The 25,140-nt window shown below is 40.2% G+C and overlaps 1 long non-coding RNA gene and 1 pseudogene across 1 annotated transcript in view; both read right to left on the bottom strand.

Moving 5' to 3' along the window:
* LOC128249587 (uncharacterized) overlaps positions 1–25,140 on the bottom strand; it is a 71,765-nt gene that overhangs the window by 18,086 nt on the left and 28,539 nt on the right. The window lies entirely within an intron of this gene.
* On the bottom strand, positions 16,305–19,296 carry LOC106872331 (sodium channel and clathrin linker 1-like; annotated as a pseudogene).

Below are 25,140 nucleotides of genomic sequence, written 5' to 3'. Positions count from 1 at the left end.
TTTCCCAAGCACTTATCCATCTTGTTCACGGCTCTTACCAATTTCTCCTCCGAAGAGGACAACTCGGAACCACTAAGGTCTGAATAAAACATTCTACTCGTCTCCATCGCTATCTCTCGATAGAGAAAAAGCTCAGCCAGAAAAAAACCGCTGCAAAGCAGCACACAACAATCAAAATTATTCATAAATTCAACTCAACAAATTCGAGCGTGAGAAGGAATGAGAGAGTGAATGTCGTTGGTTTCTTGCTTAAATACTAGTTTCTGGCGAGAATCTCGTTGTTGTCTCGCGCATGGCAATGGCTACCGGCGAGATCTCGTTTAAAATGGCGCTGGCTTCCAGTGCCTCGCTACACACATTCACATACAAACACATACACCATCACATAATCACGTACACATATATTTTGTTTTAGTTCCTGCCGAGGAACAATTGGTCTTGTGGCACCAAACTAAAGACAGCTAAATAGCATGACTATAATACGTCTATAGTGACTTTATGCCCCGGTGGTGTTTGATCAGAGGTTAAAGACGGATGAGAATTAATTCTGTAATGCAATCATTCTCTATGTTCTATTCCCAAGTTGAATTCCAACTGTTGGTCAATTTGTCCCAAAGTTTTTAGCTCGGTGTAAAATTTACGAAGTGAATGTCATTTATCTCCCCTTTGATCTCCTACGTCATCTGACAAACACCAACGAAGATGGCGTGAATCAGCCTTCTAGAAATGGAAACCCAAATGCCTTTAAATCAGATCCCAATGCTAGATGCTCAAGAACCAAATGAAGGGCAGATTTTCACTTTCGGGATCATCCTGATTCTAAAAAAGTGTAATATGTCTATGTAGAGCAAATGTAGACTGAGATACAGGGGTCTCAGACGAATAGATTATTATTATAGATATATACATACTTACATAACACACACACATACACACATATACACACAATCCGTCACACACACACACACACACACACGCGCACAGAAACACATATGTATATATATATGTGTGTATGTGTACACATACACATACACGATGTTATAAATACATACATGCATACACACACCACATCTCCAAAGATTTCTTGCAGGAGGGGGTCCTAATTTTTCGGAGAGCTTGCGATCCTACACTCGTCTGTACATATTTAGTCACTTCAATAGGGCCAGTGATAGAAATGACACTGAAATGCAGGGGAATAATGAAAATGCCCCTTGTACTTAAATGTTAAGTCAATTATTTGTATTTTTAAAATTTAAAGAAATAGAATTTACTGCGTTGATTGAATTATGTCGAAACTAAAATTCTATCAATTATTGAAGAGAATAGAGTATTTTTAGATAGCTGTATCCTATTCAATTGTTTTGCTTGTATATATAATCTATATACAGAAATATTTTTGTAAATATTTTTTGAAACTTAAAACTTTTCGGTACTTGCTTTTGTTTACAATGTCCTTGTCGGTGTCAGGCCGTAACAATGACAAAAAAAACGTTGTTGCTATATGGGAAGTGAAAACGTTGTTTTTCATATTTTCATTAAGAAAAAAAAAGTAAAAACTACTAAAACAAATGACTTAACTTGAAAGAAGCTAAAATCCCTTCAGTCAATATGGACTCAGTTATCTCTCTCTTTCACGATAACCAATAGAATACCACAAAGTTTATGACGTCATAATATATTTGCATTTGTTAGTACCTTTCTAAACTTTCGGAGTCTTTGTTTCGAGATATTAACGTTCGCAAAAAGGAAGAATAACAAGTGGGGAAAAAAAATGATGGACCAGAGTCTTTCCCAATTGAAGAGCGGTAGCAGTAATAGAGAAGAGCCTCCATATGATAACCAACCGAGAAGCGTTGCAATAAATAACCATAAAATTGATCGAACAGATAAAAGTTCACGTGCAAGAGAAGTACAGAAGAGGAAACGTCGACCAATAAGGACAAGGGGGGGATGGAACAGTCCCAGAAGGGAAAAGATTGTAAATTACAAAATTATAAGGCGCCCTTCTTCAAGGACAAGGACTAGACGGCACGCTGCAGACATACCCCCTCCAAGGAAAAGGATTATAAAGTGCGGATTAGTTAGAAGGGGACCTAGCCTTTCAAGTGGAAAAAGGATTGTAAACTGCAGAGTTAAAAGGCGCCCTCGGAATACTACAAAGTGGAAAACAGCGGGAAGATCCCCTTCAGAGACAAGGCTCTATTCAAGGGGAGAGACCACTACATGGGGAAGGAGGAGGCGTTGCAGAGTTATAAGGCGCCCTCGGAATACTAAAAGACGCGGAAGAGTGGGAAGGTCCACTTTAAGAGGAAGCTACATTTCAAGGGCAAGGTCCCCTGTAAGAGCAAGTTCCCTTTCAAAAGCAAGTTCCTCTTCAGTATCATATTCTTCAAGGGCAATGTCCCCTTCAAGAAGAAGGTGCCCTTCATGGTCAAGTTCCCCTTTAAGAGCAAGACGCCTTTCAAGGGCAAGGTCCCTTTCAATGGGAGGGGGCTCTTCAAAGCCAGGGTGTCGTAGAAGAAGAAAACTTTCAAAGTGCGAATTAATGAGAAGGCGCGCTTCAAGAAGAAGGCGCGCTTTAAGAAGATTGCAGGAGTTAAAAAGAAGGCGCCTTTCAAGAAGAAGGCGCGCTTTAAGAAAGTGCGCTTTAAACAAAATGCGCGCTTTAAAAAGAAAGCGCGCTTTAAGAAGAAAGCGCGCTTTAGGAAAGAAGCGAAGGTGTCGCCCAAAGAGAAAACAGCGAAAGTGTCGCCCAAAGAGAAAACGGTCAACGTGCCAGCGAAAATAGAAAAGATGTAGATGATCGAAAAGACGACGTTCACAAGTAAGGAGAAGAAACATGCTAACATAGTGGGGGAAAAGAAAACGTAACACAAAGGACAAAAAAAAAAAGTCAGTTAAAAGACATCTTCCTTTATAAATATTTAACGCCAAGCTGCGATATATATTTTTGAAATCAAATTAATATCGATATTTTTAATTTTGCTTTATCTGATAAAAATTAAAAAAAAAATTTGAAGGGAAATCAAACATTTCATTGGAAGTAAATCGTCAATGAACAAAGTATGAATTATTCGTTTTTACGTTTCGAAAGATCTAATAAAAGATATATCTTAAACAAACAACAGAGTTTTTAAAATTTCTTTCTTCAATAGAATTTTAACTTTTCTTGTATTTTGTGTTCAGTTTCCTTTATAATGAAAAAAAAAATTGGATTATAGATTTAATATGTAAGCAGTTTATTACCTTTAGTTTTAGCGATAGAAGGCATAATATTGGGATATGATATGATGGTGGTGATGATATTTGTGGAGGTGCAATGGCCCAGTGGTTAGGGCAGCGGACTCGCGGTAATAAGATCGCGGTTTCGATTCCCAGATCAGGCATTGTGAGTGTTTATTGAGCGAAAACACCTAAAGCTCTACGAGGCTCCGGCAGGGGATGGTGGCGAACCCTGCTGTACTCTTTCACCACAACTTTCTCTCACTCTTATTTCCTGTTTCTGTTGTGCCTGTAATTCAAAGGGTCAGCCTTGTCACACTGAATATCCCTGAGAACTACGTTAAGGCTACCCGTGTCTGTGGAGTGCTCAGCCACTTGCACGTTAATTTCACGAGTAGGCTGTTCTGTAGATCGGATCAACTGGAACCCTCGACTGGGCGGGACTTTATGGCTGTGAAGGGGGAAATAATTATCTTTGTAATGCAGTTTTGGAAATGTTGAGAGAATATGTGCGATATCTCGAAGAAAATCTCGACGAAAGTGAGACACAGCATTTCTGGTATCCACTTAGTTTTAATTAGATAATGTTTATGCTTTGGACAAGTGGAGATAATGATTTATTGGTTTGTGCAGTGTTTCGGATCTTGATGCTATTGAAGGAGACAAGGTTGTTATTCACCTCGCTCGAGGGTTTTTATGAAGTCACGGGAAAACTTTGCTCAGGATCTCGTCCGAATATTTGCAATGAAGCGAACGACGTTAATGAATGACTAAGGAATGAATGACTAAGGAATGACTAAGGAATGAATGACTAGGGAAAGACTGAGCTTGCTGATGCACTCACGACTTCTCTCCCATCAAAAACAAAGAGGGGGACGGGTTGATTATCTTGCTCAAGAGGGTGGCGAGCTGGCGGAATCGTTAGCACGTCGGACAAAATGCTTAGCGTGGCTTTCTTCCGGCTTTTTATGTTCTGAGTTCAAAATACATCGGAGTTGAAATTGCTTTTCATCCTTTCGGATTCAATAAAATAAGCACTTGTGTCGATGTATTTAGGACTTATGCTTATAGTAGATAGCTTTATCTCACGTAAGAATTTTAACCCACTCACTGTAAGATTTTGGTCAAGTGATTTATTATATACTAATCCAAAATTTCTAAAAAGTGGGGTTTAAAGAACTCTAGGATTCTGAGAAAAAGTTTTGCAAGAAACACATAATTTAAATTACGGAGATGTACTTGCATAGCAAGTGACCTGATCTGAGATCGTGTGCTGAAGCAAAAACAATTGCAGCGTAGAAGGTGTTTATACGCCATTTAAAATAACACACAAAATCCGTTAGATTCACTTCAACATTTAAATTTAATTTGTCAAAATATTTTCGTTGCTTTGAGACCGCGACCTGTTCACTGACAAAATTCCGTGCTGCGAACACAGAATTTTGTCAGTGAACAGGTCGCGGTCTCAAAGCAACGAAAATATTTTGGCAAATTAAATTTAAATGTTGAAGTGAATCTAATGTTTTTTGTGTGTTTTTAAATGGCTTATAAACATAATTTAAAATAAAAAATACATTTTCTGAAACGAATGGCCATTTCCACATACACATGTAGTGAAACTACCTATCGTCACTAGATACAAAACTACTATCGCCATTACATACAATCTTCTCATTTAAATATAAATAAATGCGAGCGTAGTAGAGAACCCATTCCTTGTCCATCACGTGACTGATTATTATTCGAATCGGCAACTTCTTCGAACCGTTCCCGCCAGAACGCGAACTGACCAATCACGGCCCCTAATAAGGTCACGTGATGGAGTAAAATTCTGAAGGCATTTGGAGCCCTCTTAACGCTATATATAGATCAACTCATACCCAATAATTTGTCTCGGTCCAGTTTCTCTTTGAGAACTGTTCCGTGTACCACACGACAGCAGCAGCAGCCAGCGACCACTTCAGCAGCTTCGTCCAGCCACGATGACCTCCGCCGTCGCCACATCAGCAACAAGAGTCTACTACTACTATCCAGCATCATCATCATGACCAACACGATTCTACGAGCACCTACCAAGCAGCCTCTACGCTACCAGCGTCAACACGATTTACTATGTACACCAAACCAAACTCCGCGGCACATCTCTCTCTTCGATTCTGTTAGGTGACTCAGCTTCACCACGGTAAATAAACAGACAAGAGTTCTTAAACAGACAAGAAATTCTCAGCCAGCGATGAACATCTGTATAACAAGAATCAAGGCCCTGGCATCGACGCCAAAACACAACTAGTGATAAGCTCTGCCACACTCAGCCTTTCCTCACTTTCACATACAGAACTTTTCCTATAGTGTACTAACGATCTGGTATAATTGCTCACGTGTTATTGACTCTCTTTCTATCTGCTGTAAACACTCATACACACATGTATCACTCACATACACACTTTTCTTTGTACGACGGCCTGTCTTTGATTATGTTCTTATATGTCGCATTCACACTCTCACACAGACATACATCTATAACGCTACAATAAATATCTCTGTTATTCATCTTATACGGTTGTGGTCTTTCATTACTGGTCATCTATGTTATCGTCGCATAACATATCATGTATATCATCCATCGATATAATATTGTATGTTCGACCGTGTGACACGTTTAAATAAAAGGAGTCCTCTGTTTTTCCATTCGTCACCATTGCTCCTTTTTGAGTTCGCACGGTTGTCTTTAACACACACATACACATGAACACACACACAAGCACAAATACAGACACACACACAGGCACACGTACGCACAAACACAAACACATACATACACACACACACAAATGTATACGTACATAAAAGTACAGTTATACACACATACAAACATACACGTATATTATAAGCGAGTGTCTTCCATGTGTACCACATGACCAACTTACCTCAGTTTGTTAAGTAAAGTTTCTATTCTCAGAATGTTATTTTGTAAGAATCTCTGTGTCGGGGATTCTGTCCAGTCACTTGATGTTTCAATTTGAAAGAAGGCAGTGAAAGAGGAGTGGGTCCAACCATTTAATATGGAGTCTGCAGAGTGTCTATGTTTCACAGCCATCTCAGAAGGAAGTGAGCACTATTGCTTGGTACACTTTTATCTTTGCAGTTATACAGATGCTGTGGCCTATCTCTCCACAGTCTGCGCGCATGCTTGTGTGAGCGCATGCGTGCGAGTGCTTTAGTATGCATGTATACGTAGAAGTGTGTATACCTATTCCTGAATATGTACGTGTGCATATGTGTGTGAGTGTGTGTGTGTGTGTGTGTGCGCATATGTGTGCATATGTGTGTATGTGTGGGTGTGTGTGTGTGTGCATGTATTTGTGATCCTCATGCAGTTCTGTTGTGTAGCGCAGATGGTTACCCTGTCCTTAAAGCCCTCTTATATAGCCTTTCAAAGGGCTTTGGGCAGCTGCTGAAGATGTATTCCTGCGTCTCTCTCCTTAAGCATAGGGAGCAAGCTAGTGACTCTGACTTTCCAAAGTAGAACAAGTTGGAAAAGCTCTGCAGGATATTGTAAAAAGTCTTAATTAAGAATTAATATTCTCATTTTAGTCAAGCTCCCTGATGTATCCCAACTCACTTGGTGGCTGGTTCCTGCTCAACTGATTCCTGTCCCTCATTCCCGATCAGTAGCTTCTTGTCCTTTCTTTGCACTTTATCATTGTGAAGTATTATGATTCCCCAAGATACAATGCCCACGAACGCTCTATGTCTTAGCTGGGACTCTGCGGCCCCGACTGCTTTACACTTTCATTGTTTCCTGACCTTCAGGTCGACAAGAGACTTTAGTTTGACAGGAGACTCAGTATTGCAACAACTTCCCAGCAAAAGTCACCATGAATTCATCTCTCTAGCTGTTGATCGCAAGCTTCAACTTGTTATTCTTTTCATAAAGAGCGACGTTGCTCAGGCATCGAGCGAGTCGCAGTCATTTCCACATCGAAGAGGTTCAACTCAAGCCGCTTATTATGGTTATTGGGAGCTCATGTTCAAAGAGCGGCCAAAGAATTCATGGGAGGTTGCTACTCTGATTAATTCAAAAGCCTGAAACTCACGTGTTATATCTGACTTTTACAATGTGAACATCCAGGTTTCGAATTCTCTTTTGGCTTCACTGACGGATGATGTGACTGTTGTTAAAAATCTTTCCTTGGCTCTTCATTGGTTTCTCGGAGATAAATGGTATCTATATGTAACTAATCAAGAAGTCGAACCTGCATGGATTGTCTCTTTGTCTCTGGCTCAAAGTAATGTACTCAACACTCATCCTGGGTTAGGAAACGTTCAAGGAAACCACCTGGGTCTGCTTCAAACAGTGTCAGATTTCCCCCTGATACGATCAGTCTGGTGCACTTTTGATCAGATGTCAGAAGCCGTGGCACTCTTCGAGGAAAAACCACCGTCATACCAAGTTCATGGTGCAGAATATTTTCAACTTTCTCTCGGTATATGCTAACAGTATTGACTATTTGATTTATAGTCAATTGCCTGTCACCCATCGTCATGTGGTGAACACAATCAATGTTTTCCTTGGTGGTGGCAGTTGCCTGACGTCCAGACCGTAAGTCAGCTTCAAAACTCACCGTTCTCCTCCTAAATTCAACCTCCCACTTTTGTTCTGTCGATAAAGCTGGAGCGTTATCTCCTATGTATCAACAATGTGGGCTTGAATGTTTTTTGGGGCTAAACTGTTTTCCTGTAAGTACTTGATAACACCACAATGCCATATTTTGTCCATTTTCAGGAAGAGTCACAAGAAGTAACTTTCGAAATCGTCTTTGAACAGTCAAGTGTCAGTTTACCTGGAAAAAACAATGTAGTTATTAATAAAAAGTGTTGAAATTAATGTATGCAAGATTTCACAGCTCTAGCATCACTATCTTTAATATGGAATTTTCACCCACCCTCGTACGTACAAACATATATACATACCTACACATACACAAACACACGCGCAAACACACATACATACATACATACATACATACATACACACATACGTACATGCATACATACATACAAGCCTACATACATATATGCATACATACATACATGCATACATACATGCATACATACACGCATGCATAATGCATGCATACATACATACATACATACATGCATACACACATACATGCATAGATACGTGCATTGATACATACATGCATACATACATGCATACATACATACATGCATATATACTTACAAACATACATACACACATACATACATACATACACACACACATACACACACACATACATACGTACATACATACATACATACATACATACATATAAACTTCGGCTCCTAGATTAGCGGCTGGAGGCAACAGAAAGCCCAATAGCTTCAGAATAAACATTAACATCCTCACAAATTACTGCTGGACTGATTAAAAATTCTTCTACCACAGTTGAAAGCCGCTTTGAAATATTCCGTAACATAAGACGCTGAACGCTGGGGAGATTACCAACGTGTCAAACAACTTTACAGCTTTGCTTTTCCTTTCACTGCATTCTAAAGACATGGCTTTGCTGTTTTATACGCTGTATTTCCAATAATACTGAACACCCAACCGAATTGGAATGTAATTTAAAGGGAGAAAATCGATTGAAATAATTAATCAAGGGAGGTAACTGTATCAAGGCATTTAAACTTGATTATAGCGCGGATTTGGTCTTAGCTGCAATTAACAATTATAATTCGTGATTATGGGAATCCATAAGCTTAGGCACGAGTCTTCTGCTATAGAATCAGGCTAGCCAACGCTTTGTGAACCGAATACAATAGACAGAAACTCTACGCGTGTGAATGCACACACATGTTTGATCAATTGAATTATCTACACGTTTGTGATAGTGTGAACGTAGCTTACACAGAGCCCCAACACGTTCTGAAAAACATGAATACATGTGAGAGTAACAAAGAAATAAGGAAGGTGGTCGTGGGATGTGTTAGAAACAACACACAAGTCTCCCTTAAACCACACACCTTTCGTCTGAAAATATTGACAGTTTTTTTTTTTTCATCGAAAACGGCTTCTCCAATGGTTTTTAAGTGCATAGTGCAAAAGACAAAAAAAAAAAAAGTCATCGAAATTGGTCCAGAGGGCAGTAGTGAGGGGGAGGGGAGGGGAATGAGGTGAAAAGAAATCATGAATTTTCTGAAACTTTTTTGATAAAGGTATCCCACCTCCCATAATTTCAAAGGCTGTTGTGATAAATTAAAAAAATGGACCGCTTCCCCGAGAAAAAAAACCGGAGAAAATGCAACTCATGTGAACGTCCTGATTTGAAACCCCGCCTTTTTTTTTCATTTAAAAAAAAAAATATATATGCATTATATGTGAGTGCATACACACTCATATTTCCTAATACTTCTTTTGAAATTTCTTGATTATTTTTATATAATCTACAGTATTTAAATACTCCATGCACAGATATATACATAAAATACTCTATGAAATATAGATATTAATGCTGCATTAATATCAATCTATATCATGTATGTAATGTATGTATGTATGTATGTGTGTGTATGTATATATGTGTGTGTATGTATGCATGCATGTATGTATGTATGTATGCATGTGTGTATGTGTGTGTATGTATGTATGCATGTATGTGTGTGTATGTATGTATGTATGTATGTATGTGTGTATGTGTGTCTATGTGTGTGTATGTATGTATATATGTGTGTATGTATGTATGTATGTATGTATGTGTGTATGTGTGTATATATATGTATGTATGTATGAATGTATGTATGTATGTATCTATGTGTGTATTTGTGTGTATGAATGAATGTATGTATGCATGTATGTATGTATGCATGTATGTATGTGTATATGTATGTATGCATGTATGTATGTATGCATGTATGTATGTGTATATGTATGTATGCATGTATGTATGTGTATGTGTGTGTATGTATGTATGTATGTATGTATGTGTGTATGTGTGTCTATGTGTGTGTATGTATGTATATGTGTGTGTATGAATGTATGAATGTATGTGTGTATGTGTGTATATATATGTATGTATGTATGAATGTATGTATGTATGTATCTATGTGTGTATTTGTGTGTGTATGAATGAATGTATGTATGCATGTATGTATGTATGCATGTATGTATGTGTATATGTATGCATGTATGTATGTGTATATGTATGTATGTATGTATGTATGTAAGCATGTATGTATGTATGTATGCAGGTATGTGTATAAATTCAGTAAGTATTGAGAAGCAATAGAAATACTCTTAAGTGAAAATTTTTGGCAGTTTTACTGATTAAAAAGGATTCCATAATATTTTAGTCCATGTTTCCTAATATCTAAAATTAATAATAATGAATAAAAATGTTTAAAAGGGATCACTTAAAGGGGTACTTCTTAGTATCTCATGCTTTTTAGTATGCTCAACAAGCACTTAAAAAGTAACGTTTTAAGTACTTTTTTTGGCAGCGTAAGATCAAATTTAAAAAGGAAATGAAAAAAATAAATAAATATAAAGTGTAAAATTCGATTTGACTAAAAGGGTGGCAGGTAGCACGTAAAAGCACCCATTACACCCTTGGAGTGGTTGGTGTTAGGAAGGGCATCCAGCTGTAGAAACTGTGCTAGATCAGATTGGAGCCTGGTGTAGCCATCTGGCTTGCCAGTCCCCAGTCAAATCGTCCAACCCATACTAGCATGGAAAGCGGACGTTAAACGACGACGACGATGATGATGATGATGTGTGTGTGTGTGTATGTGTGAAATTTGACTAGTGACTGCTGTTGCTGCTGCCACCATCTGTGGTTGTTTTCAGCTTCTGAGGCAGAGAGAAATAGAGTTTGGTAAGAAATTGAAGAGGGGGAGAAACTTACCACAAGGGGAGAGAATTGCTGAGAGAGAAATTTTTTTTATATACTTATTTTATCACGTGAGTAGATATTTCTATATAATTCATTCTGATTTCCATTTTTTTTATGTCTTGGTTGTCCTTGTAGCTGCAAGGAAATATGTATAGGTCGTCATAACCATAAAACTTTGCTGTATGAAATTGTATAATAAAAGGAAATAAATTTTGAGGATGTACCTGTCTCCATATTCTCTATTGTATATATTTACAAAGTATTGAACATGGAGATCGATTTGGTTGATGGAAATAAAGCCATCCAGCAGAACATGCTGAGTTCATCTCTTTCAGGTCTTCGCATTCCTCAGTTGTCGTAGCCCATGTCTCATTGCATGTAACATCATACAATCTACCTTTCACTTTGAGGGAGAAACCCTTATTTACTAACAGAGATATTAGCTCTCTGAACTTCTCCCAGTCTGTTCTTATTGTAGTAGCTATGTTTTCAGAACAACCTCCCCAACTACTAACTTGGTCACCTAAGTAACGGAAGCTGTGTACTACTTCTAAGGATTCCCGCTGATATTTAAGGGAGTCTATTTTTTTGTACATTCCTCGTGTTTAATGGATCTGCACATCAGAGTCTTGGAATGGATTGCTGGTCCTGATTATGTTGAATCAGTTGATGAAGTATTGAACAGATATGGGTGCTCTCATACAAACACACACATGCACACATGCACACACAAACGCATGTACGCACACACACACACACACAAATTTCATCATGCCTGTCCAGTGGTGGATGCAGGTGTGTTGCGCTAGTTGCCTGGGCAACACCCTTTCTAGCTGCACTGTTGCAAATATAATAACATTGTTATTTTATTCCCAGCAGTTTCACAGCATTACTGTTTCATATGCATAATGGTCTCTGCTACAACAAAGTTAGAATACATAAAAATGTGTCCATTTGTTACATGTTGTAATTTCTGCCTTATATAGTACTTTTTTTGAAACTTTTGGGCAACACCAAAAAAAAAAAAAAAACCTGGATCCCCACCTGCTGTTGATTTTTATATGTTGGAATATAGGGAACTTTTCTTCCAGCCAATGGAATTAATGGCAAAGCCTGGTGGCTTTTGATTGGCTGTTTTTCTGAAGTTGACTGTCCTATCAAAGAAATACATATAGTGTAAACCTACCAAAATCATGTCAAGCAAGTTTATTGGATAATGAATTAAACTATCTTATTCCATTCATCACTGAAGCATCTGTAAAAATCAAATGTAGTCATCAATAATAATTCTGAATTTCTGATCTGACTAATATTGAAGAGGAAACATAATCTCCTAGCCTCATGTACATCAAAGACGAATTCTTATCAAGGGGAAATGCAATCATTGAAAATGTTTTGACGGATAATTTTTAGATTTTATCAAATGATTGTCAAGCAGATAAAAAAGTTTAAGTAACAGAGAAATCATACTGTATTTTCCAGCATATAAGTCGAATTTTTGAAGGCAAAATTTACAGCCCAAAGATGTAGGTTGACTTATACACCAAGATGACTTTGGAGGACCAAAAATTCTATGCAAAATGCAGCAGAATTTAGAAAGAGAGTGATGATGTTTGGATGAATACATTTCATGTTTACTTTACATACTATGTTGACTTGTTGGAAAATGCCATTAAACAACCCTCTATCTTTGCTTTTAAAAATAATGATTGTCTGAATATATGTAAAATTTTACTTGATAATTCTAAAATCATTGATGACTCAGTATCACCTGGGATTAAGGAGGTTATCCCTTTTGTAATCTATGATGATTATCATTCAATATATATATACCTTATTTGATGTATCAGGTATACTTCAATATTTGCAGGCATTAAAATTGTATATACACACAAAGGTTGATTCTTGCATATTAGATTAATGTTTATAATCAATTCTCACAGTTAAAGATTAGATTATCAATATTACATGATTTCTGATAAAAGAAAAAAAAAACCAAGTCTCAGGCCTTCATCTGTTGTCCATCCCATTGAATAGTATCATTTGTACCTGAACAGACCAATGCATGAATGATACCCCCTGCCACATAAGCCACATTTATGGGCTGTACCAATGCTGTTGTAGGTTCCTTCTCTTCCATAAAGGGTGTTTAATAGGATCCAAGCCCGTGTATTATGGTATAGAGAACAGGTTGTTGCTTTTCCCCATTTCCAAATCACTGTTGGATCCAAAGGAACAGCACAACTGGTGCAATTTGACACCAGCATTATCACAAGAGTTGCCAAAATGAAGTTGTAGACAATGTTGAGCTGCCTTAGGGGCTCCAACTGCAGACTTTTCCTCAGAGTTTCCACCAAAAGTCTTTCATATGACTCGGTATGGCTGCAAGACTGCAGAGGTTTGAATCGGTTTTCCTCCGCCTAGATGGGTTGCTTGGCCCACTAGCTACCAAGCTCCATAAACCTAACTAATTTGTTCATTAATCTTTAGCTGGGAATCTGATGGATGCTACTGCTCTTGATCAGAATAGAAATGGGAACAATAGCGCTAAGAGGTGGCTCCATACTCTTCAAAAACCCAGAACTCCAAAACCAGTATTCCACTACTAGACACAGTTTGAAGTCATAATCAGGGCAAAAACCAAGACTAATTTAGAATCAGCCTATTAAATTGTTGACTTTAAGAACTTAGAATTAGAAAGAAGAGAAAAGAGAAAGGAAAAAATTACCCAAATTTGAGAATATTCAGATAATTCCTCAAATTTATATCTTCAACTTATGAAATATATACATTGACTCGTTTTCACAAAGTAAAGTTCTGCATAACAATAATTTTATGTAACTAACTTCACAATTTGGGTATTCATAACTTTTTGGGAATTCCTAAAAACAAGATCCTGTGTAAGACAGTTCGGTATTCTCTGTAAATGCACAAAACTCGTTTTAAGGGCTACAAACTTTGTATTGTTATTGGATTAGCAAAACAATTATGAGAATGTAACCAAGGCATAAGCCTCGCTTTCCCAGGAATTACCAGGTTCGTCAGCTATATATATAAACTGGTAAGAGGAATTGCAAGAAATCTTAAGTAGAATCTTCATATAACTGTGGATGGAGCATTCGTTCTATCAATAAATTTTTGTGATCACAACTAATTCTATGATGGGATGTCTCAGTTCAAGGAAGATCAGAGATTGTCCAGTATTGATAGGACATACTCTTTACTCTTTGCTCTTTACTCTTTTATTTGTTTCAGTCATTTGACTGTGGCCATGCTGGGGCACCACCTTTAGTTGAGCAAATCAACCCCAGGACTTATTCTTTGTAAGCCTAGTACTTATTCTATCGTTCTCTTTTGCTGAACCGCTAAGTTATGGGGACGTAAACACACCAGCATCGGTTGTCAAGCGATGTTGGGGGGACAAACACAGACACACAAACATATACACACACATACATATATATATGTATACATATATATGACGGGCTTGTTTCAGTTTCCGTCTACCAAATCCACTCACAAGGCTTTGGTCGGCCCGAGGTTATAGTAGAAGACACTTGCCCAAGGTGCCACGCAGTGGGAATGAACCTGGAACCATGTGGTTGGTAAGCAAGCTACTTACCACACAGCCACTCCTGCACCTATGCACTTTCATCAGGATACAAGATTTAAAACCTATTTAGGAATTTTTTCTTTTTTATCATAAAACAATTTAGCATATCTGATGTCATATAAGAAGTATTTTCCTCCCAAAAGAAGTCTCGCAGAATCATCCTGGGTCCTATCTTCGAAGTTGGATTTACACTACATACTTTAATGCACTATAAATCTTTCCCCTGAATATATGGATGCTGAAATTAGAGTGTGTCTAATATGCTGTGCATCTTTTGTGCTATCAAATACAATAACAATTATAATGCTAATATATTTAGAAGTGACCATGGTCGATTAACTTGTAACAGGTCACTGCTTCTCTCTCTTCCTCTTTCCCTGTCTGTCTATCTGTCTGTCTGTCTGTGTCTGTTACACACACTCCCACTCTCTCTCTTATAGAAATTGTACAATTCACAAACGATACCAGGAGAGCCTTTCTCTATGAAGGAAAATACTGTCAGTGGCCAGATTACTTTAATTCAAATTCCATTAACTTGCTTGATTCGAGGCAATGGAGCAGAAAAATAATAAAAAAAAAAGAACAAAAAGAGTGTGTTGAAGCTCTTGTAATAATTTTGAAAAGACAAAAGAGAGAAACAAAAGAAGAGAATAAGATAAAAGCATTAAAATGCTATTAGGGAGAAACACCACATGATAAAATGGAAGTCTAATTTTTGCAGCCAAATCCCATACTTAAAAGCAACTAAATTAAGTAAATAAAATCATACAAGGATTAGTTGGAAGTTCTATATATATATATATATATATATATATATATATATATATATATATATATATATATATATATACATATATATATATATATATATATATTCACACACACACTCACACACACACACACACACACACACACACACACACACACACACACACACACACATGTATGTATATCTAAATATCTACTACATATGTGGGAAATTCTGTTTGTGAGTGTGTTTGTGGAGTTGTTAACTAACTCCTCCTACATCGTTTTATCGATTTTGATGAAACTCGACACGTGAGTAGAACTCATTTCTGGAAACCTCATGGCATACTCAGATTGTTGAAAAATAATATGGCCCCTAAAAGGGATCCTTATGTATATCTAATATATTTTAGTTTAAAAACCAAAGGAAATAACCCATTCGCCCTTGAAGGGATCGGTATATATATATTTAACCAAGGGAAATAACCCATTCATTTTCCTAATTTATTTGGTAAAAATGAAATTGAGTAGGCTTATTTCTTAGTATTTGAACTGTTAGAGTTATTTTCGCAATTTTCACATACATACATACATACATGCTTACATACAAACATACATACATACATATATCCATACATACACACACGCATACCTACCTACCTACCTACCTACATACATACATACATACATACATACATACATGCTTACATACAAACATACATACATACATACATATATCCATACATACACACACGCATACCTACCTACCTACCTACCTACCTACATACATACATACATACATACATACATACATACATACATACAGTTCAGAATTGCGAGTTTTGTAACTTCAGCTCAGATTGAATTTGAACTATTTTCTCACCGTATTTCTTTGCGATTGTACTGCATTCTTCTTTCCATCTTCTGCTAATTATTTTCTTTGAATTGAGAAGCTTCTTTAATTCTACCATAGTGTAATGATTTCCATCTTCAAAACTCTGCAGTTTCAATTAAAAATCTTGTGAGTTGAAAGACATTTCCTTTTTCATAACAGCAATGCTTTTACGCAGGTTACGCTGTATCTCTTCCTGTTCATTGTTTGCTTATAACATATTCACCTTTAGTTCGTTAATTTCCTGGATCAACTGAAATTTTATTTTTTGCCAGTCGGCTGTTGTTACTGTTCGGCGAAGACGCTTACTCCTTTAGTTTTTTCATTTTCTTTCATTAAAAGATCTATTTTCTGGTCCAAGTTTTCCCTATCACGTTCTTGCTGATGTTCAAATTTGTCAAGCTTCCTCTCAGTGTCATCTTTAGATTTTAAAGCTTCTTTTAAACACGGTGTAAGCTTTTCTTTGACTTCTTTGAGAGACTTAGTCTTCTCTACAAAGTTTTGATGGACGTTTTGTAATTCTGACTCAACATTTCTTTTATCTCCAGGACACCTTCTCATATCAATTTCTCTCTCAGAACGTTCCATTTCAAAGAAGTGGACCTTTTTATTTAGTTTTACAATCCTGACATTGAGAAGAGATTTCACATCATCTACATCTTTTCTGGTCGCTTTGCCAACATCTTCCATCAAGTCATCAACGACTTTCTGTAAACAGATGATCTGTTCTTTTTTTGTGTAGAAACGTGTTTGGCCAAATCTTTATCTAGAATTGCATTTTCCACAATTTGCTGAACATTTTTCTTGTCTTCCACCAGATCTGTGCAACCAAGGTTTAGGTCCTCTGCATACCTCACTTGCATCCGCCTCAACCGCAACACCTGAGCGTCATCCAAGCACTGACAAAAATCCGTGCGAACAGGCCATGTAAATACACTGATAGACCTCCACTTCCTCTGACTTCACTTCTTCTGCAGGTACGCGGGCGACACTGCTCTTGGTCCACTGCCTGGCACAGTCCCACAATTGGCTGCCACAACCAGCACTTCATCAGCACCTGTCTCCACCAGGGTTCGTCCTACCATCACTCCAGCCTTCATCTTGCACTCTCTCTGTCGGCTCCACCATCCCAAGGCAGCCATCAAATGATCCATCCATACTACACTGGAGCAGTAATTCCGATCTTGCTGGGATCATTGTCGTCCGTAATGTTCTTACCTCACCGCCAGCTGTGGTCCGCTTTACCACCTTAACAGGGACTGATCTTCCTTGCACCCAAAGCTTCATGGAGCTTCTTTGGAATATTCGACTGGCTGTTGCTCCTTAACACCAGCCCCTTCTAGTTTTCCGACTCTCCTTTAACTTCTGTTACCTTTTTACTCTTCTTTCTTACAGGACAGTCAAAACTCAAATGTTCCTTTCACCGCATGTCCAGCAATCTCTCCCAGATGTGAACTTTCTACTATCATCCAGCTTTTGTTCTCTTTTCAAGCTGTAACAATCTTACTTCCTGTGTCCTGCTTTCCAACAGTGCCAGCAACTTCTTCCAACCATCTCTTGTTCTTTCTTCTCCAAATATCCCTCTCTTTTATACCCTGACTTTTCGCAATACCAACAACTTTCATTAAGTTTTCCTGCTTCACGTACTTACCCCATACTTGCTTTGGATCCGGAACTGTAGTCCACCTGGAAACTTTTTATGCTAGACCTTACATATGATTTAAATTCTAGAACTCTAGACAGTGCCTCTTGCATGATATTCAGTTGTGCCCAGAGCGTCGATAAACTGCTCTTTCAGAAGAAGAGTGAAGAGGTTGGATGTTGTCTTATGTGCCACGCTTTCCAGGTCCTGGGCAATCTATTGTAGTGACTCCCCCCAAGCCCTTACACAACTCCGAATTCGTGCCCTGTACACTTCACTCTGGTACATAGTGCCATATCTTCTTTGTAACATTTCAACTAATGAAGAGTAACGGCTTCTGTCCTCCACTGACAACTGGCTCAACACTTTTACTGTAGCACCCTTTAGACTAGCAGCATGCTGAACTGCTCTTTGCCTACTGTTCCAACCATTCTGGTCAACCTTTATCTCAAACAGGACACAGTAGGCTTCCCATGACACTTTTCCGTCAAATTCTTGTGGCTTCTTCTTAATAGAAATTCTACTGTTGCCTTGCACTTCGCTGGATCTGGGCCTAAATATTGGAGCCTCATGATTCCGTCCAGGACTCAAAACTGCCCCTTGACCACCAGCAGGCACACCCGCTTCTGAAAGAGCACCTCTGGACATTTGGCCATTTTCAACATTCAATACATGTCGTCCACCATTTTCGCACACTCTCTGCAAATCAGCCTGAGGATCAGCAGCACAAAACTGTTCCACGGCTTCCATTCTCTCATTAAGCATATTCATATACATGTTGCTAACACCATATAATATCATCACTCACCTCACATCTGTACTGCTGTAATTCTTCACAAAGCTTTTTCTTGAACTGCTGTTGACCTTTCTCCATTCTTCTTATGAATGTGTCTAGCTGTCCCCGAAGACATGTGTGCTGCGCTTTCTGCTCTTCGTTAAACTCAGTCACTTTATTACTTTGGTTTTGCAATATTTTCACGATTGCAACCAGAGACACTTGTTCCTTCCCTGCCCTGCCTCCTTGTGCGCACTCCTTCCAATTCAATAACGAATAATTGGCTCGCTGCAGCAATAAAAATCTCACTTCTGACACCAAAAACGTTGTGAAATGCGGCCTCCTGACGCCAACACGGCTCCAACAGTCTAGCCAGTAGCTAAGAAACTGCAGGCTAGCCCAGTAAGCCAATTTGCTTAGAGTGGAAGAAGTTGTCGTACCTGATTGAATGTCTTGTGTAATATGCTTCTACGTCGCTCGGATTCGCTTCGACTGGTCACATCGCAGCTTCGTATCCAACTTGACACCGACAGTCTTCGTATCCAACTTGACACTGACTGTTTACGTTGCCATCTTCACACTTTCTTCGTAGCCAACTTACGCTATCTTCTTCCTGTTTGTTTACGTTGCCATCTTCACACTCCGCGTTCTTTTCGTCACGGACTTCACACGCCGAATTCTTTACATCAACAACTTCACACCACTCCGATTTTTCTTTTTCTTTTTACCTCACCAACTGACACTGCGCGTTCCTTTACCAGTTCAAATTGTCCACCTCACAACAAAGACGAACAAAACATGAATTTTCCTGTTTGGAGTATTATATCTTGATTCAAATATCTTTGCTGCTACGTCTGTGTGAGTTCTTTTACGTCTGTTATTGTGAGACATTTTTGTAACTGTTTGTTTAACAGTTGTTTTCGCCCTACGGGGCAGGAAAATACCATTCATTTGTCTTTGCGACAAGAATTTTTGTTTGTTATTTTTGTCTTTTTGACAAAATGGCGACAGCCGAAAGCAACGCTCCCATTCAGGGAGAAAATATGCCAAAGCAAAGTTTTTCTCAGGCTGTAGGTGGAAGCACCATTGAATTGAAAATTGCAAAAGAGAGTCTGTACGCGTTCAGGAAGTACATACAAAAGGTGGATGGTGAAACCAAATTGATTCCACCACCCGAGACTGTCAATGCCCGAAAGGAAAAGATAGTAGTATACAAGGTATACAATATAAAAGAAAAAAAGATTACTGAGGTTCGTAACGAACTGGTCGAGAGGTGCCTGGCGCCAATATGGCCAAAGGTCCGCCACGTCAATCGCGGAGTACGAAGTGCAACGGTTGAGGTGCACTTCGACTCGGCTGAAGTGGCGAGGGAGGTCTCGACGGAGACGTTAAAAAATGATATAATCATGTTGCTGCCCACTTACATGGGAAAAAGAACAGCACGGGTGACCATTGAGGACATACCTTTCAGATACGACGTAATGTGGGCGGCAGCAGCGGTTATATTCGACGTCGAGGAAAAAATTAATATTCTAAGTATGAAGAGGAAGGAAGCGACTAGATGGAGAGGTCAGACCCTGGAAATTCTGGTCCAAGCAGAGAACAGCACGTTCGAGAATTTGCCCGATAGGGTGTTTGTGGGGGAGGGGCATACCATCCGCGTGTCGGTGGAGGGACGTCGACCCAGATGTTTCAAGTGTGGGCAGAAGGGTCACGTCCGCTCGGCCTGTATAAAAACAAAGCCAAACACCGTTAAAACGGGTGACGCCCCGCCCCTCCTCCGAAAGCGGCCGAGGAAGAAAAAGAAAAAGACAAAGCAGTCACCATCGAAGTGGAGAGTGGAAACACGGAGGAGGAAAAACAGCAAGAAAAAAAAACAAGAGAGAGAAAAAATAGTTGCCGTAGTGGAGAACGAAACGGAAAAGATGGAGTTCTCAACTGCGAGCAACAAAAGGAAGAAACAACACGCGCCAGAGTCCCCTCACCAAACAAAAAAAAAAAAAAAATCTCTGCACAGACAGAGGAAAAAAAACAAACTTCCCACCCTTACCCCGCTGGCACAACGCTGATAGGACAGAGGTTCAAGCTCCCCACCCCTCAACCTGCATTGAAAGGTTTTAAAAAAAACGAAAAAATAGTGGCGATAAACACAAAAAATGAAAAAGTTGTGAAGTATATCAAAGCCCACCGAAGGGTAAGATATTTCAAGAGCGGCACAGAGGACGCTCAATACAGATATGCAAAGATCTCAGAAGAAGACTATGCAGAAAGACTATTTCAGGAGCACGTAAGAAATAAACTAATAATTGACGTCTCCAACGACGTAAAAGAGGGCAGATTGATTGTCAGCCCGGCAGCCACCCCAAACCAGAGCCCGGTGGCAACCCCGAGAAAGAGCAATGCAGAAACGGAAGGAGGAGGGGAGGTTGGCAGACAAAAAGTGCCATGCTCCCTCTCACAACCGTAAGTCCTCAGTTTCTACCTTTATTTTTCAATGATTAAGTTGGGTAGTTTAAATGTGCGTGGAATGGGGTCGAAATGGAAACAGGCTTGTTTTCTGCACGACCTCATTTCACATAGAATAGATGTGGCTGTAATAACCGAGTCCAAGATGAAGGGACCTGAAGCGTTCTCGCCCCTCCTCAATGGTTACGAGAAATTTATTTCTCCGAGCCGGAGGGGAGGTGCAGGCGTGGCAGTCCTCATCAAGAAAAACTTGGATTTACAGATACGTACTGTCTTTCTGGACCCAGAAGGTAGGCTGGTCGTCCTAGATGTAACACATGAAAGTAAGCAGTCCTTCAGGTTGGTGGCTGCCTATGCTCCTAACGGACAAGGGCAGTCGGGATTTTTTCGGAACCTGGAGTACTTTTTATTGACGTCTAAAACCATAGTATTGTTAGGGGACTTCAACACTATTCTCGATGCGCGAGTTGATAGTGTAGGCTCCGCTGATAGGAAAGGAAATTCTTGCCTCAAAGGTCTACTAGAGAGCTTTAATCTAGTAGACCGTTACCGACTGGATGAGCCGAGCGTTCCACAGTGGACGTGGAGTAATAACAACGGCTCACGCAGATCGTACATAGATAGAATATTTGTTAAGGAAAGAGATAAGAATAGTTTTAGCTGTCCACATTTTTGCATTGTGCCTTACTCGGATCACAAACTTGTGACGTGTGAGGTGCATATAGATAAGTGTCATAGACAGGGACCCGGGTATTGGAAAATGAACAAGTCTATTTTGACTTGTGTAGCTTTCCGTACCCGGATTAAGGAGTTAGTGCAGAGGGCATTATGTGGCACCATCATTAATAATAGATGGTGGCACGCCCTCAAGAGAGCCATACGACTTGAGTCCATTAGATTTAGCAATCAGCTAAGTTTAGATAGGATTAGAATAGAGGGTGACTTAGTCAGGAGTCTAGATGAGGCAATGGAATCTGGCACCGCATCCAGAGTGACGGCGGCGAGAACGGTCTTGTATCGTCACCTCAATGCCAAACATGAAGGATGCCGAGTCAGAGCTAAGTTACGCGCTGGGAAACGAGAAAGTATCAACGCAGCCAGATGGGCTCGCCATGTGGAGAGTCAGAAGGGCAAGAAGTCCTGCATTGGGTCTTTAACTGACGAGCAGGGACGCAGGATCTATGAACAGGAGGAGATGCAAAAGGCCCTTCACCAGCATTTTTCTCGGGTGTTCGGGGAGAGCGGTCCGCTTGAGCGTGGGGAGCCCTTAAGGGACTTCCTAGCTGGTGGGCCTCGACTCTCGGCGCGTGAGGCTGAATGCTGTGAAGGCCTGATCACTCCCGCGGAGGTAAGAGAGGTGCTGGCCGAGTGCGCTGGGGAAAAGTCTCCGGGACTGGATGGTCTGCCCTACGAGTTTTACCGAGCAATGCCGGACTTGTTTGGGGAGATTCTGGCAGGCGTCTATGCAAACTGGCAGCAGAATGGGAGAATTCCCAGTTCTGTAAGCCGGGGAGTTGTGACGTTGATACAAAAGGACCCAAGCAAGGGGGATAGCATTAGTAACTATAGGCCCATAACTCTACTTAACGTAGAGTTAAAGATTTTGGCCAAGGTGTTAGCTAAAAGGTTGACGGCTGTCGTGGAGAAGCTTGTCGGGAAGGCACAAACCTGTGCAATCCCAGGCAGGTCGATCCAGGACAATCTTCACCTTCTCCGCTACACCTTAGACAGGGTTGGGAAATTAGCCGGCAAAGGAGGGGCAGTGGTCCACTTAGACCAAAGTAAAGCATTCGATAGGGTCGACCATCGGTACCTGGGGGCCGTCCTCGAAGCGGCTGGGATAGGCCAGGGCTTTCGCGGGTGGATCTCCGCTATGTACAGCGGCATTAAGTCCACCGTCTAGATAAACGGTTACCTAACGGAGCCGTTTTCGATCAAGCGGTCTGTTCGTCAAGGGTGCCCCTTGTCTCCGGTCCTGTATGTTTTGGCCCTGGAGCCATTGCTGCGGAGGCTGGAGAAGTTAGGTGGCAACCCTAATGAGATCGGATGCGGTAAGTTTACTTCTGCGTATGCGGACGACGTCACTCTCATCGTGTCTGAGGAAGCACAACTACCTCGAGTAGAAGATGCTCTCCGAAGATACGAAGCGGTGGCAGGAGCAAAAGTTAACAAGGACAAGTCCATCGGTCTGCGCCTCGGCACCTGGAGGAACAGGCCGTTATCGTCCAGTGTCGTTGGACACTGGACAGATGGTCCTGTTAAGTTGCTTGGAGTCTGGTTCGGTTCAGACTCACAGACGGAGAAGAATTGGAGCGAGGTAGTAAACAAGGTGGAGGCCATAATCCGGAAGTGGTCCGGGCGGTCTCTGGCCTTGAAGGGTAGAGCGGAGGTGGTGCAGATGTTTATAGCATCTGTAATCACCTACCGCCTGTCCGTTGTGCCTTGCCCCGATTTTTGGCTAAACAAGCTGGTACGACTCCTCTTCCGCTTTTTGTGGAGGCGGGGAAAGCCACTTGTGAGGCGCTCCGTATGCTGCCAGGAACCGCTAAAGGGTGGTTTGGGGATGCCCTGGCTAATGATGCGCAGACATGCGTTGAGGCTGAGACATCTCTGGTGCCACCTGGAGGGTGATAAGGTGTGGAGTCCGTTGGCGGAGGAGTTCTTGCCGCGACCGGCCTCGCTGGAACGATTTAAACCCGGTTTCATTAAAAGGCTAATCTGACTTTATAGCAGAAGGAGTGCCGTCAGGCACTCTGGTCTATCCACAAGACGGGCAAGGCTGGCTGCGGGAATACCACCTCGGTATTCTACAGAGGGCTAGTGGAGGAGGGAAACGATGACGTCTTAAGAGGGGCTCTGGGGTTCGACGAGAACCAACTCGCCAACCTGTTTCGTAAGACCTTCAAGCCAGAGTACTTGGATAATTTCCAAAAATCTCTGACCTGGCAGAGTTACAGGAATGCTCTACCTGTTCTCGAAAAGTTATCCAGGCACGGTTTAGCAGTGCCACCGACATGTCCAAGATGCGAGCAGGACAGTGAAACTGTCCAGCACGCTCTCGTACATTGTCGGAAGCTCTCCGGCTTGATGATTTACGTAGAACACGTGTTGTCGCATCTGGGACGAGTACAGCTGTCGGCTGAGTCTATAATAAAGATGATACCGCCAACTGGACTATCAAAGGAAGGTGAGGTTTGTTTTCTCTGTACGGTAGCAGTATTGAAAGAGTGTATATGGAGGACGAGAATGGAAGGTATCGTGACAGGGTCCTACATATCCGGCCCTGGATTGCTGTTCTACTTCAGATATCATCTGAAGAGCAAGATAGGGCTGGAAAAGAGAACCCTGTCAGCGAAAGTATATGAACGGAGATGGAAGGAAGTAGTGAAAAAGGTGGGTGTAAGTCACCCAAACTAATCATTGAGAAAATAAAAGGCAAACTGCTGGGCCTTATAGGCTGCCGGGTTGAAAAACCCAATCTCCCCCTTTTTTATAGACATACATGTGTGTAGGTGTATGTGTGGGTATGTATGTGTGTGTGTATGTATGTATGTATGTATGTATATATGTGTATATATGTATATATTTATATAGATGTGTGTGGGTATGCATGCATATGTATGTCTGAATATTCAAAGTCATCGTTATTTAAATTGTAAATTTTATAAAAACATCGTAAAATTTTTTTTAAAAGAACTCATACATTTTGTACATCTGTTTGTATTTGTTTTTGTATCATCTGTGTAAATTATATCCATAGTGATCGTAATAAAAATTTTACAAAGACGAACAAAACAAAGAAAAACATGCAGCATGCTTCAAATTAGTCACTTGATCAACAACATTATTTCTCCTTCGTAACAGTAGCGTTAGTAAACTGCAAGAACG

The sequence above is a fragment of the Octopus bimaculoides genome, chromosome Z (assembly GCF_046866305.1).
Source record: "Octopus bimaculoides isolate indiv1 chromosome Z, ASM4686630v1, whole genome shotgun sequence".
Lineage (NCBI taxonomy): Eukaryota > Metazoa > Mollusca > Cephalopoda > Octopoda > Octopodidae > Octopus > Octopus bimaculoides.
The sequence above is the reverse complement of the archived record's forward strand: the minus strand, read 5'-3'. Positions and strand labels throughout refer to the sequence as shown.